Source organism: Macrotis lagotis, chromosome 1 (assembly GCF_037893015.1).
Source record: "Macrotis lagotis isolate mMagLag1 chromosome 1, bilby.v1.9.chrom.fasta, whole genome shotgun sequence".
Taxonomy (NCBI): domain Eukaryota; kingdom Metazoa; phylum Chordata; class Mammalia; order Peramelemorphia; family Peramelidae; genus Macrotis; species Macrotis lagotis.
In genome coordinates this window covers 715010016-715026042 of record NC_133658.1, presented here as the reverse complement: position 1 = coordinate 715026042, position 16027 = coordinate 715010016, and the positions used below count along the sequence as shown (strand labels likewise).

General features: G+C 34.3%; 1 protein-coding gene and 1 pseudogene across 1 annotated transcript in view; both read left to right on the top strand.

Moving 5' to 3' along the window:
- GALNT13 (polypeptide N-acetylgalactosaminyltransferase 13) overlaps window positions 1–16027 on the top strand; it is an 870176-nt gene that overhangs the window by 38497 nt on the left and 815652 nt on the right. The window lies entirely within an intron of this gene.
- Window positions 5197–7527, top strand: LOC141506356 (protein CREG1 pseudogene; annotated as a pseudogene).

The window sequence follows — 16027 nt, the reverse complement described above, 5'->3', positions numbered from 1 at the left end:
TGCCACTCAGCTGCCCCATAGCACGCATGTGAAGAGGGACAGAGTGAAAGGAGAGAGAAAATGTAATAAATGGTAGTGTGGAGGAATGGATGGAGGGAATTACAATTAGCAACAGAAACTGTGGAAAAATATGGAAGTAACTTCTTTGATGTACTTATAATAAAGAATGCGATCCAGAGGGAGGTGATGCTATCAGAACAGAGACTGAAGCACATTTTTTTCTTCCTTTCACTTTATTTCTTGTAAGGATTCTTATTTTTGTGTGGGGAGACGGATTATATTTACCCCTACAACAAAACTATTTTAGTAATATGTAAATAAATAGAAATGTAAATTAAAAATAAAATAAGAAAATTTTAAAAACTTTCATAGTAAATATACATCTTGGAAATGTTATTGTTTTGTACTCTAATGAAGTTCTAATCTGCAAATGCTGTGGAAGAAAATGTTTCCTCACTCTTACATGCAGCATCTAGAAATTATCTTAGCTTTTTAATAATTTATTCTATTTGTGCCCAGTGATTTTTAAAATATTTTTTCAGACCAACCACTTATCTTGCATAGTGAATTGCTTTTGAATTTTAGCAAATCCTCAAAACTCCAGACATCTGTTTGAAATTACTCTCTTCCATAACTTTCAGAAACCTATTTCTTATCTTGTCATTGACCTTCTGAAACACAATTTTTTTTACCCCTTTAAAGAAAGTTCAACTGATAGAATAATTGGTAACTAGCTGCCACCTAAAACATTTGATATAGTTCAGATTTCATTTGCCTTTGGGTTAATGAGAATATCATAGAGAATAGAAACAAACCATATTGAAGCTGAGATTTATTACTTTCACCTCCCTGCCACCCTGAAGGTACAGTTCCTGTCATCATTTCAATAAAGAAATTATGTTGACCTGAAGTGATTCACTTTTTACAGAGTCACTGGGTAACTGACCTATTCTCCCAATTATTCAGCAAAGTTAAAATCAATTGTTTTTAATTTATTTCTCTATTTTCATAGCTACAAAGGAAAGCCACATAGTATATGATTTCTGGAGTTATCACTATAACCCCCTCCAAAAAAATACCCTGTCCATTTGTCCTTTTGTATTTCCAAAGTACTTTACTCATCTGTATTCTTTTACAAGCAACACCTACTAAAGATTCTGTCTTAATAATGTTACGGTTTGGCGTGCATGTCATCAGCTCTGCTGGTTTGAGTAATTGCAATTTTTAAATGTAAACTCCATCTAATCCATTAACCTCTTTATATTTACACTTGACTCCCTCCTGGGTTTTATTACATAGTTAAATTATTTCCGGCTCCCCCCATTAATTCTAGGTTACCTTGACCTTCTACACTGTCTGCTATGCCAATCTCAAATTCACTATCAGCCCAAATATCTGCTTTATCTACTTTTCCTCATGAACTACTGCTGCAAAAATGCACAGAGCTGGGCAAATGTCACTTAACTACAAATACTTGCCCAGTTTCCATTCATTCATTTCCTGTGCATTTCTTCACATACTTTCCCAAACAATTGTTCTAAATATTTGTCAGTGATATCTGCTTCTCTACCCACAATTTCTTTTCTTTACAAATAACCTACCTTTCTCATTCACTGGAAAAATTTAGGTAGTTCTATTATTTCTTTCTCCTAATTTAGAATATTTGATTGTTCTCTCATTCTTTCTTTCTCTCCCTCCTGTTCTAAGGAAAAAAAAATAAAAAATGATTTCAATTTATTTCATGAGAATAAAAATTACATCTGTGATCTTAATTCTCTTTACTTCAAAGATCTTTGGAACTTTGCCTTTCCAGTAGGTTTTCCTTCTCTCTCCTCCATTACAAATCACTAATTTTCCTGCTGCTATGTTTCTAGGTGATAAGCCGTGATATTTGTTAAGTGCTTAGTGCAATGACTGGCACATAGTAGATATATAAATGCTTGTTCCTTTCCCTTTCCCATACCCTTCCACACTCATGTCACAGTCTCTGTCTCCAACCCAGAATGAAACTCCTATCCTGAGACCCTAGGACTTTGATAGCTGAGCATTTACAATATTTTTGCTTGGACCTAGATTCATCCTACTAATTTTTGGCCATCTTTTGGCACTACTATCTCCATTCCTTCCTGCTGCTTTCCTCCATGCTCTTATTTCTAGTTCTGAGAATATTACTCAAATCAGTGCTACCATTTCTGCAAAAGATGTTCCAATACTTTGCCTTTTGATTCCAATAATCATCCCTCAGACTTCTCTATCCACGACCCCTAATTTTATATCTGATTTATTTCCCCTTATTAAAATATGTTGAATTAGACTATTTTCTTGCATTTGTACACTCAATGCTTGGCACAGAGGTTAACATAGAGTTAATTTTTTTTTCAAATTCATTCACTCATTCTTCCATTCCATTAGATATTTCTATTCTTACCTGAAATATGAACTCTTCCAAAATTTCAAAAATGGCTTTGATGGATCCCATTGCACTCTTAGCTATTATTCTAGTTTTCTATTCTCTTCCAAAGATTCTTAATTTTGTAGCTTCTACTCACTTGACTCTTTTCTTACCTCCTTTTCTAGTTTTCTACTCTAGTATCTTTAATGAAACTACATTCTTAAATGTTGGTAGTGACTTTGTAATTGGAAATTCATAAGCCAACAGAATTTAAAGCGAGATCAGTCCATAGAAATCTAATGCCTTTAATTTTGGTGGAACAGTGATTAGAGCAGTGAGCTTGGATTCAGAAAAATCTGAATTCAAATCCAGACTCAGACATTTATTAGCAGTGTGATTCTTGGCAAGTCATTTAAACTCGCTATGCCTCAGTTACCTCAATTACAAAATCAGGACAATATTAGTATGTACCTCTGAGGGTTGATGTGAGGTTAGAATGAGGTAATATTTTTAAAGTACTTAGTGCAGTACCTGGAACATAGTAGGAACTAAATAAATCTTTCTTTTTTTTTACAGGTAAGAAAACAGATAAATTCAAAACAACTTGAATAAGTTCAGAAAGATAATAAAAATGTGAAATTTGAGGCAAGATGTAGCAAAAAAACAAATGCAGAGCCCTTTTCATTGCTCTACTATTTTTCTCTCAGTCTTTATTTGATGTGTCCTTTATAAATATATCATTTTACAATATCGTACCCTATTTATTCTACTTATGTGATTCCCATGTTGTAACCCTTGCCTGGTTGCTTTTTTCCTTCCCTCTGCCTTTCCCTGATATGCTTTCTTTGCTAGTTCTATTTCTTCCTATTATTTTTTAACTGTGGAGGACCTTTCCCATGGTTCATTCTTCAAATCTTTGTTTTCTTCTTGATGTTCTTTTTCCCTCAGAGAACTCATCTGATCTCAGTTTTTACTATTCAATAAATAGATCAAGTAGGACAATTGTAAAATTGATACCATGACACCATTACTGTACACACATACTTGCATTCACTCATCCACAAGTGTGTGTGTATGTCACCTCATTTTTGTGTTCTTTTAGTGATTGCTGATAACAGTTAAGCAATCACCCCAGAAGTTGTTTCAAAATCATGAAGTATATTTTTTTTATGTCTAGAGAAATATAGTTGTTGAAGCTGTTTTATTATCATCTTGGCTCTTATCTTGTGGTTCAATTACTGGTTCAGTGTCTTGGCCTCTTAGTGTAAATGTCATTCTCCTTTGAAGAGAAAACAGGGAAATTAGGCCTGTAGATGTCCAACTTGTCCTCCCTGTCTGGTATTATTCTTTCCATTCCAGTGGTCCTACTATTGTCATATTAACTTTATCTTGCTTTTCATGCATATAGATAAGAAAATTGTTTTTATGTTCCATTGAATTCATTGCAATCCTTGGTTTAATCCAAGATTTCAGTTTACTGAAATTATAGCAACAATCCTTTTATTCATCCTGTTACAGTGCTTCTTGAATACTTTTCCTTATTTTCCTGTTTTTTAATTTAATACATTTTATCAATAGAATATATTTTCACATAACAGACACATTCCAACAAAAACCCAAACTACTTTCCATGCTCAGAAAGTGCTTCTTATAATGAAAACATTTTAACTATAATATATGATTTACGTCATTAAAAATATGAGTTGATTGATAATTTCCTGTTAAACAATCTGCCCTTTTTGTCTCATTGAATTATTTATTACTTGTGCCCTCATTATATTATTCATGAACATTTCATTTTTAACCAGTTCCCCCTCACTCCTGTATATTCTCAGATTCACAGGCTTAGAGCTAGATGACATCTCATAGATAGATTAATAAAAACTTGTATTAAGATCTTTCTTATTAAGTGCAAACCACTGTGAATACTAATAGAAGCAAAAAGTAAACAAATAGTGCCATCCTCAAGAAACTAACACATAAAAAAAGCTGAAAAGCAGTGGAGTAGGTGGAGGGAAAGATTGAAAAGATAGAAAAGTCAAAGAAGTGTGAGGATGGACACATTCAAATTGAGTAAGGGACCAGTTTTTTTCCTAGGTTTAGGATAAAGAAAGTTGCTGGAAAGAATGTAGAAATAGTTTTCTTATATAACCACTCCTTTTACAGATGAAGGGACAGAGGTTTAGATAGGTTACATTACTTTGCCACAGTTATAGATAATAGTTTTCAGAAGGAAATTTTGAACCCAGTTCTTCTAACTCTAAAGTCAGGAATTTTTGCACTGGAATCTGACCAATACTTTCTATGAACTTTTTGGCATTGCATTATTTTTAAACAATGGACATACATTAGGCTGTATCTGGTATTCGTTCCTTTTTTCTTTTTTCTAATTTGACATGGTTACTTCTAATATTACCATTATTTCTACTTTTTTTCAGAATCTAATCAATAGCAGTCTACATTTTGAAGAATGAAGCTGTCAAAACAGATAAAAATATATCTCTAATTTTAGAATTGTGAAATAATTAGCATATATGTAAATAGTTGAAATCCCCAGTTATTGTAGTAGGATTACTGGTTGCTGTTCCAGTTTTATAATCTAATTATAAAACTTATTATTATTTACATGATTTCCATCTGACTCACAGTAATGTTCTTTGTGTTGCTTCTTTTGTGGGGTAGAAATGCTTTGTACTATAATGTATTATTTCAAAATAATCAACCCTTTTCAAATCATATATCTAATGAATACAGGAGGGAGTTAAAATGGATGGTATGAAATAGCACATTGCATATAGTATAGATTCAATTCAGTCAGTAAACATTTAAGTTTCTATCATGGGAACTTCTGGCAAAGATGACAGAGAGAAGATAAGCACTGTGCTAAGGTAAACTGGCTTTCCCTCATAAATAATATGAAACAAACCCTTAATAGAAATTCGACTGAAAAAAATCCAGAAAAAGAAACTAGAAGAACATCTCCCCACAAGGTCTGTCTCTGGGGACCATGAGTGAACTGGGGGCAGAGAGTAGAGAGCCAGTGGGAGCTGGACTAACCTAAGATGAGCCTTGGAAGCTTTGACTGTGGGGAATGGTGGTCTGGGTAGCTCCAGTGGGGCTGGAGCTGATCTGCTGATCTGCCTCCATACTTTCATTGGATGGAGTCCACTTCCTAGAACAAACACAATAATTGCTCCCCCCCCCCCAGGCTCAGGCATGGGCTCCCTCAACAGAATAGGGAGATTAACATTCTTTTCCCATGACACAGCCCACATTGTTCAAGGATAACAGTATCCACCAGGACCACTCACCCCCTCCAGTCCTAGGGAAAAGACCTCAAATCAAGGTCATGGACATTCCAGAGAAGACAACTAGAACTCCCTACTAGCTGACTGACTTAGAATTACTAAACAAAAAGCCTCTAGGGACCTCTCAACACCAAAGGTCTGTGAACCAGCCCCTCCCCCAACACAAAATCTTAGGAAAATGAAGAAAAGCCAATGGAAAGGGGGGATCCATTGAAAACTACCTTGGAGTCAAAGACCCTAACTTAGAGAGATCTAGAACTTCTGAGGATAATATGAATTGGTCTCCAGCCCAGAAAGACTTCCTTGAAGATATCAGGAAGGAGTTTAAAAATCATTTGGAAAATTTAGGAAAAGAAACCCAAGAGAAAATTAACACTTTGCAACAAGAAAACAAATCCTTGGAAAATACAATTGGACAAATGCAAAAATAAAATATTTCTCTCAAAACCTCAATTGGACAAATGCAAAACTCCTTTAAAAATAGTTGACAAACTGGAAAAATAGTTGCAAAAATGTAAATGATGAAAATTCTGCTCTTAAAAAAAGAATAAATTCTGTGAAAACAAATGTCTTCACAAGACAACAAGAATCTGTTAAACAAAACCAAAAAAATCAAAAAATAGAAGAATATGTAAAATACCTCATTCACAAAACCCCTGACCTTGAGGACAGATCCAGAAGAGACAACTTAAGAATCAGTGGGCTCCCTGAAAATATGGAAAAGAACAAAAGTCTGGACTCAATATTACAGGATTTAGTGAAGGAAAATTCTCCTGATATCATGGAACCAGAGTATAAAATAGCTACTGAATGAATACATCGATACCCTCCTGAAAGGGATCCCAAAATGAAAACACCAAGGAATATTGTGAATAAATTCAAAAACTTTCAGATAAAAGAGAACATTATGCAAGCAACCAGAAAGAAATAATTTTAATACTAAGAAGTCAAAGTTAAGGATTACACAGGACCTGGTTGCATCAACATTAAGGAAGCAAAGGACTTGGAATGCAACATTCCAAATGGCAAGGGAGTTTAGAATATAGCCAAGAATTCACTATCCAGCAAAACTGAGCCATCTCTTCCAAGAGAAAAGATGGACATTTAATGAAATAGGAGAGTTCTAACTTTTCCCTGATGATAAGACCAGAGCTAAATAAGAAAAGTTAGACTCCAAACAGGAAACTCAAGAGACATATGAAGAGGGGGCAGTCCTAGGCTGGGCCTTAACTTCCCTTGCCTGGGCCCATCTGACCCTGGACTATGGGGCTCCCAATGAGCCTGCTGCCACCACTGCTGCTGCTGGCGCTGCTCTGGCCCACGACTCCACCAGTGCTCGAGCTTCCCCCCCATTAGGAAGTGGCAGGCATGGCACATTTCAAGGTCCATGCCATTACCTGGGACTCACTGGGTACCATCTCCTCAGTGACAGCCATGCTCAGGTGGCCCTTCACTGTCTTCTCCATCAGTGATGGGCTGGAAGATGAGAGCAGTGACGTCTTTTACTTCTATCTCAGCTGGCTCCAGATGTTGGTGGGTGACCTTCAGGTGAATCCAAATGTCACTTTGACAGTGACTTTAGCCCAGATGGATTATTGCAAGACACAAGGATTTGATCCTTAGAGTCCCCTTTGTTCTCATATAATGCTGTTAAGATCAGTCACTATGGTGAATGATACATAAGAAATCATCTTTGCAAAAAAGTCATGATTTAGTCATAACTGTTTCTTTGCCAAACTGGCTATATCCAACATCTGGGTCATAGACTATTTTGGTGGAACTAAAATAGTTACACCTGCAGAATATTATAAAACCAAACCTTGGTAACAAGGAATATGGTCAGTTATGTAATTTCAGCAAGGTATTTGAGTCACTTTGTTTTGGATACATAGAAAAACTGCTTAAAGTTTTTCTCTGCATAGACTTGGTAAAAAAAAAGCATATTTACAGTTGCTTAATATTTAAATCAAAGATTTGATGTGAGAAATTTAGATTTAAGAATATTTTGGCATTTTGAAATATTTTTAAGAAATATATCATTAAGGAATCTTGGTTCCTCTGAGTATTGATGTAGTTTTCCTTTAGTTTTCCCAGGAACAAAAGTTGCACAATGAATCAGCCTTTGAGATTGAAAACTAATTTAGCTATGTCATTTGTTCCTGGAAATCTCTTTGCTCACTATACCAACTATTTACTACTTAACAGAAGCCTCTGAAGAGGTTGAAAAGAAGTTAATTTGCTCATATGCTCATTTTCTAAGAGAAAAAACTATTTAAACTCAAATGGTGCATCATACAGCTGAACAGTTTATGTATGGTGATGGGGGGGATTTGCAGGAACAAAGTAGCTTTGACAATAATATAGAATCAAATAGACATGAAATTTTTCCTCTTTGGTTTTACCCATTTTATTTGAATTTCTTCCTTAAGATTCCTTTCCTCTAAAAAGAATTAAAGAGGAAAAAAAAACCAACAAAAAAAGATTCCTCCCGTTAAAAAAAATAGATGTTTTATCTATTAAATGGGAACTGAGGAAATTTGTAGGCAAATATTGAGATCCTTATTAATGAGATTAGTCCATGGTTTCAGATGCTGTATCAGACATGATTTTACCCACTCTATAATGTCTTTTAACTGTGATTTATATCCTTTCTTACTTTTAGCAAACAGGGTCATTCAGGCTTCTTTAGCTGGTCTTTTTCAAGTAGTGTTAAAAGAAGCCATAAGAAGGGAAGAGTATAAAAGAAAAGGAAAATATTTTCTTCAAAATAAAATGTAATAGAAAACATTTATATAAAAATAAATCTGAATATTTTTGAAAAACCTGAAGAGTGATTATCTTGAATGGTATGAGGGATTATATGGACCAGGAAGAGTTGGCTTCAGAGCTCACATCTGAGATGGGTATACTGTCTATAGGACCTTGGACAAGTAATTTTATTTCTCAATTAGGCAACTCTCTTACAATTGTAAGCTGCAGAGAAGGTGCCAGTCTAGTAGAATTAGTAGAATTTCCTTGTCTCAAAGTTTCCTAAAACAAGGAAATCACAGGTTGAGTTCATATTCCCTAGTTGAATTGTATGCAATTAGTTATTTGTTTTTATTTCATCCTAAATATCATAGACTAAAATATAATTTTCTAAAACTCCAATAGTCATTTTCAGACAATTCATTTGAAGGTGTATGTAAACAGTAGCAGGAGTGACACAGTATTCCTTAGGTTACCTTTATAGCTCTGTTATTAATCCATTTGAAAAAATGCTTTATTACTAGTGGTTTAAATCATCATCAAGGGAAAGAAATAGAATGGAGCCATATGAACATAAAAAGATCAGGTCCTATTATAGATTTGCCTTACCCTGAATTCTGTCTTGCAATGAATAGTAACCTTTCAACAAATATTTGAACTACAAATTGATTGCTGTTGAGGTTCCAGTGAACTTATGAAACTCATGGAAATATAATTTTTGAAAGGATTTTGGGAGCTCTTCAAATGAAATGGGTTCTTAGAAGCCTACCAGCTATATTTCTTTTTTTTGGCAAGGCAATGGGGTTAACTGACTTGCCCAAGGCCACACAGTTAGGTAATTATTAAGTGTCTGAGGCTGGATTTGAATTCAGGTACACTTGACTCCAAGGCCAGTGTTCTCTCCACTGTGACACCTAGCGACCCTTATCTTTCTTATAATGTTATAAAGAAAAGTAAATTACTCATTTACTAAATACAGAAGTAATCTCAGTAGATTCTCTAGAACTCCTTTTGAAGTATTATATATGTGTATGCATATATATATATATATATGTATGTATGTATGTATGTATGTTGGAAGATAAGTGCTAAATTCAAAAAAATGCAGGAAAAAATGAATTTATCTCATAACCATAAAACTTATTTATATTACTCATCATGCTCAAATAATGCTTAAAATCTTTTCTACTAAATTTCATTATGATGTCCATCTCTCAAAATTCTAATAATTAAAATTTATTCTTTAATGAAGAGTTTGAAGAAAAAAGAGAGACATGAAAAGGGAAAAAAGGGTAGAGAAAAAAATTCCTGCTATCCAATAAAATGAAACTGGTTATATTGTCACCTGGAAGAAAGACTCTCATAGTAATCAAGAATTATGACTCTATTAGACATAATATATTTAAGAAATACTATACACTTGTGACTTATCTGTGACACTGACAGAATGATTTGAAAGCAATATCTCCTTAAAAAGGAGGGACAGTAAAGAGATGGGAGGATGTAGGAGACTGAATGGGGTAAATAACATTACATAAAGAGGAACAAAGGGAGGAGGTGAGAACCACGTGAATCTTATTCTCATCAGACTTGGCTTAAAGTTAACATACACACTTTCAGTTAAGTTAAGAAACTTTTCTTACTTTTCAAGTGTTAAAAGGAGAAGGAGGGGGGGCAGCCAGGTGGGGCAGTGGATAGAGCACTGGCCCCAGAGGCAGGAGTACCTGAATTCAGATCCGGCACCAGACACTTAATAAGTACCCAGCTGTGTGGCCTTGGGAAAGCCACTTAACCCCATCTGCCTTGCAAAACCCTAAAAAAGGGGGGGGGGGAAGGGGTGGTAGGAAAAGAGGAACTAACAGAAGGAAGGAAAGGAAGAAGGGGCAATGGGAAAACAGAAAGAAAAGGAGGGGGATTGTATATAAGGGGGCAAAACACACTGAAGGTGGTAGAATTCAGAAACAAAATATGGATAAAGGGTAAAAAGGGTAAAAATACAAACAGAGGAAAAATAGCATGGAGGGCAATAAAGAGTTAGTAATTGTAACTTTGACTATGAATGGGATGAACTCTCCCATAAAATGTAAATGAATAACAGTGGGGATTAAAAACCAGAATCCTATAATATTCTGCTTACAAAACCTCATTTGAAGCAGAGGGATTCTTATTGAGTAAAGGTACAAGGTTGGAGCAAAACATATTTTGCTTCAGATGAAGTGAAAAAAGAAGGGTAGCAATCCTTTTCTCAAACAAAGTGGCTGCAAAAATAAATCTCATTAAAAGAGATATGGAAAGAAACTATATCCTCCTAAAAGACATCATAGACAATGAAGAAATTTCAATACTATATATGTAGGAACCAAGTCGTATAGCATCCAAATTCTTAGAAGTGGAGTTGAATGAGTTACAGGAAGACATAGATAACAAAACTCAACCTCCCACTCACAGATTTAGATAAATCTAACCATAAAATAAACAAGAATAAAGTCAAGAAGGTAAGTAGATTGTTAGAAAACCTATGCATGTTAGACCTTTGGAGAAAACTGAATGGCAATAGAAAAGAATATACTTTTTTTCCCTGCAGCACATGGCACATACACAAAAAATGTTGATATACTAGGGCATAAAAACCTAATAATCAAGTGCAGTAAAGCAGAAGTAGTGAATACATCCTTCCCAGATCATAATGCAATAAAAATGATATGCAATAATGGGCCAGGAAGAGATAGATATAAATCTTATTGGAAACTAAATATCCTCATTTTAAAGAATGAATGGATCAACCAACAAATTATCAAAAGAATTAATAATTTCATCTTAGATAATGACAATAATGAAACAAAATACTAAAACTTATGGGATACTGCCAAGACAGTTGTCAGGAGATATTTTATATCTTTAAATGCTTACATGACTAAATTAGAAAAAGAGGAAATCAATGAACTGAACATGCAACTAAAAAAAAGTAGAGAATGAACAAATTAACCCCCCCAATGAAATATCAAATTAGAAATTCTTAAAAATTAAAGGAGAAATTAATAAAATTGAAAGCAAGAGGAGGGGGCAGCTAGATGGTGTAGTGGATACAGCACTGGTCCTGGAGTCAGGAGTACCTGAGTTCAAATCCTGCTTTAGACACTTATTAATTACCTAGCTGTGTGGCCTTGGGCAAGCCACTTAACCCCAATAGCTTTGCAAAATCCTAAAAGAAATGAAAGCAAGAAAACAATTGAACTAATAAATAAAAGCAAGAATTGGTTTTATGAAAAAATCAATAAAATTGATAAACCTCTGGTCAATTTGATTAAAAAAAAGAAAGCAGAAAACCAAATTGCTAGTATCATAAATGAAAAAGGTGAACTCACCACCAATGATGAGGCAATTACAGTAATAATTTGGAATTAATTTGCCCAACTGAATGCCAATAAATTTGATAATCTAAGTGAAATGCATGTTTACAAAAATATAAGTTGCCCAGGTTAAATGAAGAGGAAATTAAATACCCTGTCTCAGAAAAAAGAAATTGAACAAGCCATTATTGAACTCCCTAAGAAAAAAATCTCCAGGGCCACATGGATTCACAGGTGAATACTATCAAACATCTAAGGCACAATTGGTTCCAATTCTATATAAACCCCTTGGAAAAATAGGTGAAGACAGAACTGTGCCTAACTCTTTCTATGATGCCAATATGGTGCTGATACCTAAACAAGGAAGAGTCAAAACAGAGAAAGAAAATTATAGACCTATCTCCCTGATGAATGCAAAAATCTTCAATAAAATTTGAGCACAAGAATTACAGCAAGTTATCACTAGGATAATACACTGTGACCCAGCAGGATTTAACCCTGGAATGTTGGGTTGGTTCAATATTAGGAAAACTGTTAGTATGATTTACTATATCAAAAACAAACCTATCAGAAATCATATGATTCTACCAAGAGATGTTGAAAATGCTTTTGACAAAATACAGCAGGCATTCCTACTAAAAACACTAAAGAGCATAGGAATAAATGGATTGTTCCTTAGAACAATAAGCAGTTTCTATTGTTAACAAGCATTATATGCAATGAAGTTAAGCTAAAAGCATTCCCAATAAGATCAAGGGTGAAATAAGGATGCCCATTATCACCACTATTCAATTCAATACTATTCACTATTGTGTTAGGAAATGTTAGCTTCAGCAATAAGAGAAGAAAAAGAAATTAAAGGAATTAGAATGGGGAAGGAAGAGACAAAACTCTCACTCTTTTCAGTTGACTTGATGGTAAACCTACAGAATGCTAAAAAATCATCTAAAACTACTAGAAACAATTAGCAACTTTAGTAAAGTCACAGGGTATAAAATAAACCCTCATAAATTCTCAACATTTCTATATATGACTAACAAGAAACAGCAGAAAGTATTAAAAAGAGAAATCCCATCCAAAATAACTTCAGACAATATAAAATACTTGGGAGTCTACCTATCAAGATAGACTCAGAAATTTTATGAAAACAATTACAAAACACTCCTCACTCAAATAAAATCAGATTTAAATAACTGGTCAAATACGGACTGTTTGTGGATAGGCCAAGCTAATATAATGGAAATGACAAAAACTACTTATCTAGTGCCCTATCAATCAAGATTCCAAAAAATTACTTTAATGAGCTAGAAAAAAATTATAAATAACTTCATATAGAGAAATAAAAGTCAAGAATTTACAGGGATTTAATGAAAAAAGTGAAAAAGAAGGTGATTTAGCCTTACAAGAACTTAAATTTTACTATAAAGCATCACTCATCAAAAGTGGTATTGGCTAAGATATAGACTAGATGCAAAAGAGATAGCAGGAAATAATATTAGTCATCTGCTGTTTGATAAACCCAAAGTGTCTAGCTTTGGGGATAAAAATTCTGCCTTTGATAAAAACTGTTGGGAAAATTGGAAGTTAGTATGGCAGAAACTTGGATTAGACCAGCATCTCACACCCTATATCGATAAGATCCAAATGGATACAGGATTTAGATATAAAAGACAATATTATAAGTTTCTATCATGGGCTAGTCACTTTGTTAAACTCTGGGGATACCGTTAAGGACCTCAAAATCTAATGGAGGAAGACAACATGTTAAACGAAGTTAAAAAGGAAAGTGGGAGAGATACACTGCTGGGGAGCATGACAAAGTTTTACATTCAAAGTGGAAATTGATCCGAGAATGTGCAAGTTTTAGATTTGGTCAGTTTTGAAAATGAAAAGTTTCTAGAGATGATGAACTGCAGGGAAGCAAGCTGGCAAGGAATGATGAGAATTCTCTGGGTGCCCTCCTTAAATGATGAAGCATCTGAAAATTCTTCAATGCTCACACTCACAAGAGAGAAAAAGAGATCCCTGGGGCAGAGGTAGCTGAGGAGGTGTGAATTTCAAAGTTGATTTTATCTTGTAGAACCATGAAATTCTGGCAATAAGGAAATACTAAAAGCATACCCTCCTTTAGTGGTAACATATCTGGAAGGAACTCTCAGCAAACAATTAAAAGTTTGAGCACATATTGCTTACTCTCTCACATACTGTTGGCCCTTTGTTCTTGAAGATGACCATGACCCAGGGTTAAATTCTATTACATGCAAGTGAATTGGATTTCAATGACGGTGGATTGTGCAAGTCACTGGCCTTTGTCCTCCAGTTCCATCTGGGTCCAGTGACCACATTTGGATCAGGATGTACTGAATATGGCCCTGGAGACAATGGGTGACCTTGATCTTTTTTAAGCTAAGGCCTTTCCTAGGTCACAATTTGCCTGAAATAACACCCATTAAAGTTATTAAGGTTATGTAATAATCCATAGGAGGAAAAAGTCAATCTGGGAGAGGAAGACTCTCCCAGGGATTTTTTGGCTGAAACAGAAACATTTCTATTCACATTCAATCCTAGCCAATCTGGACTGAAACAATGAGCAATTGGTGCTTGACCTGGTAGCTATTGTTGGTTAATTGGTGAGAGTCATAGTGATGAATCTTAAATTGATGAATGAGCCATTAAATCAATGATTTAGGATTGAGGGTGATATTGTTCACAATAATTATATTCTAAACAAAATATATTTTCATCATCCCATAGTATACATAATATAAATGATATTATTAAATTAAAATTAAATTCTTAGATAACATTGGCTTTCATTTTTAATTAGAGCCCAAATCTTCAATTTTATGCATATTGAGTAAATATAAAAATATCAACCATTTGTAAACTCTAATTACATTTCCACTCATTTAATTTTTTCTCTCTCCAACTCCTTGACCATTTATTCAAACATAGATTGTGCAAATCTTATTCTTTAGGACCCAGAGGACATAAAATTATGCATCTTATAACAACTCAATTGGAGTTCAGTTTAGTTCTTGGAGTCTTTCAGAAATCAGAGGAAGATCAATTGGGCTTTTCAGACTGTAGTCCTATCTGTGTGCACATATAAAACCTTAATATGTTTATTTTTGCTTACTAGGGATACAAGAATCTTTTTATTCATCTATTTCCTTTGTTACCTCTTCTGAAGATGGTGAAGTGACTTCAGTTCAGGTGACAGTTCTAGTTCATACTCACTAAAAGGTTAAACTTGCTTAAGTCAAGACACATTATTGAAAAATGAACACTTTTATTTTTAGGTTTTTACAAGGCAATGGGGTTAAGTGGTTTGCCCAAGGCCACACATCTAGGTAATTATTAAGTGTCTGAGGCCGGATTTGAACTCAGGTACTCCTGACCCCAGGGCCAGGTCTCTATCCACTGTACCACCTAGCTGCCCTGAACACTTTTTAAAAATGTGTCTTATTTGTTAGAATTAAAAAGAAATTGTTTTTGCCTATTGTTTTTATGATATCCTCTTCTGAATGCCTTGCTGTGCTTAAAATTTAGTCAGTTTTAATTCACTTGAGGCTTTTCCTTTTGATCTGGCATTTCATTGGACAATTTACTTGGTTTTATTTTTTTTAATATCACAAACATCCTTTTGCATGAATCAATTATGAATTAATTAAATTACTTTCTCCTTACTATTTCCTTTGACTTGTGGATCAAATTATAGTCATATTTTCTGCTTTACACCTAAAGTTTTCTCTTTTTTTGATGGTTAGAGGATTTTTATTTATTTTTTTGTTTTTTGGAAAGATTTTATTTGTTTTGAATTTTACAATTTTCCTCTCATTCTTCCTTCCCTCCTCCACCCCCACAGAAGGCATTCTGTTAGTCTTTACATTGGTTACATGTTATACATTGATCTCAGTTGAATGTGATGACAGAAAAAATCATATCCCTAAGGAAGAAAAATAAAGTATGAGATAGTAAAATTGCATAATAAGATAACAGATTTTTTTTCTAATTTGAAGGTATCCATCTTTGTTTTTTTTCAAAGTCCATAATTCTTTCTCTGGATACAGTGCAGATAGTCCAAAATTGTATCTGGTTGTTGCACTGATGGAATGAGCAATTCCATCAAGTTTAATCATCACCCCCATGTTGCTGTTAGGGTGCACAATATTTTTCTGGTTCTATTCATCTCACTCAGCATCAGTTCATGCAAATCCTTCCAGGCT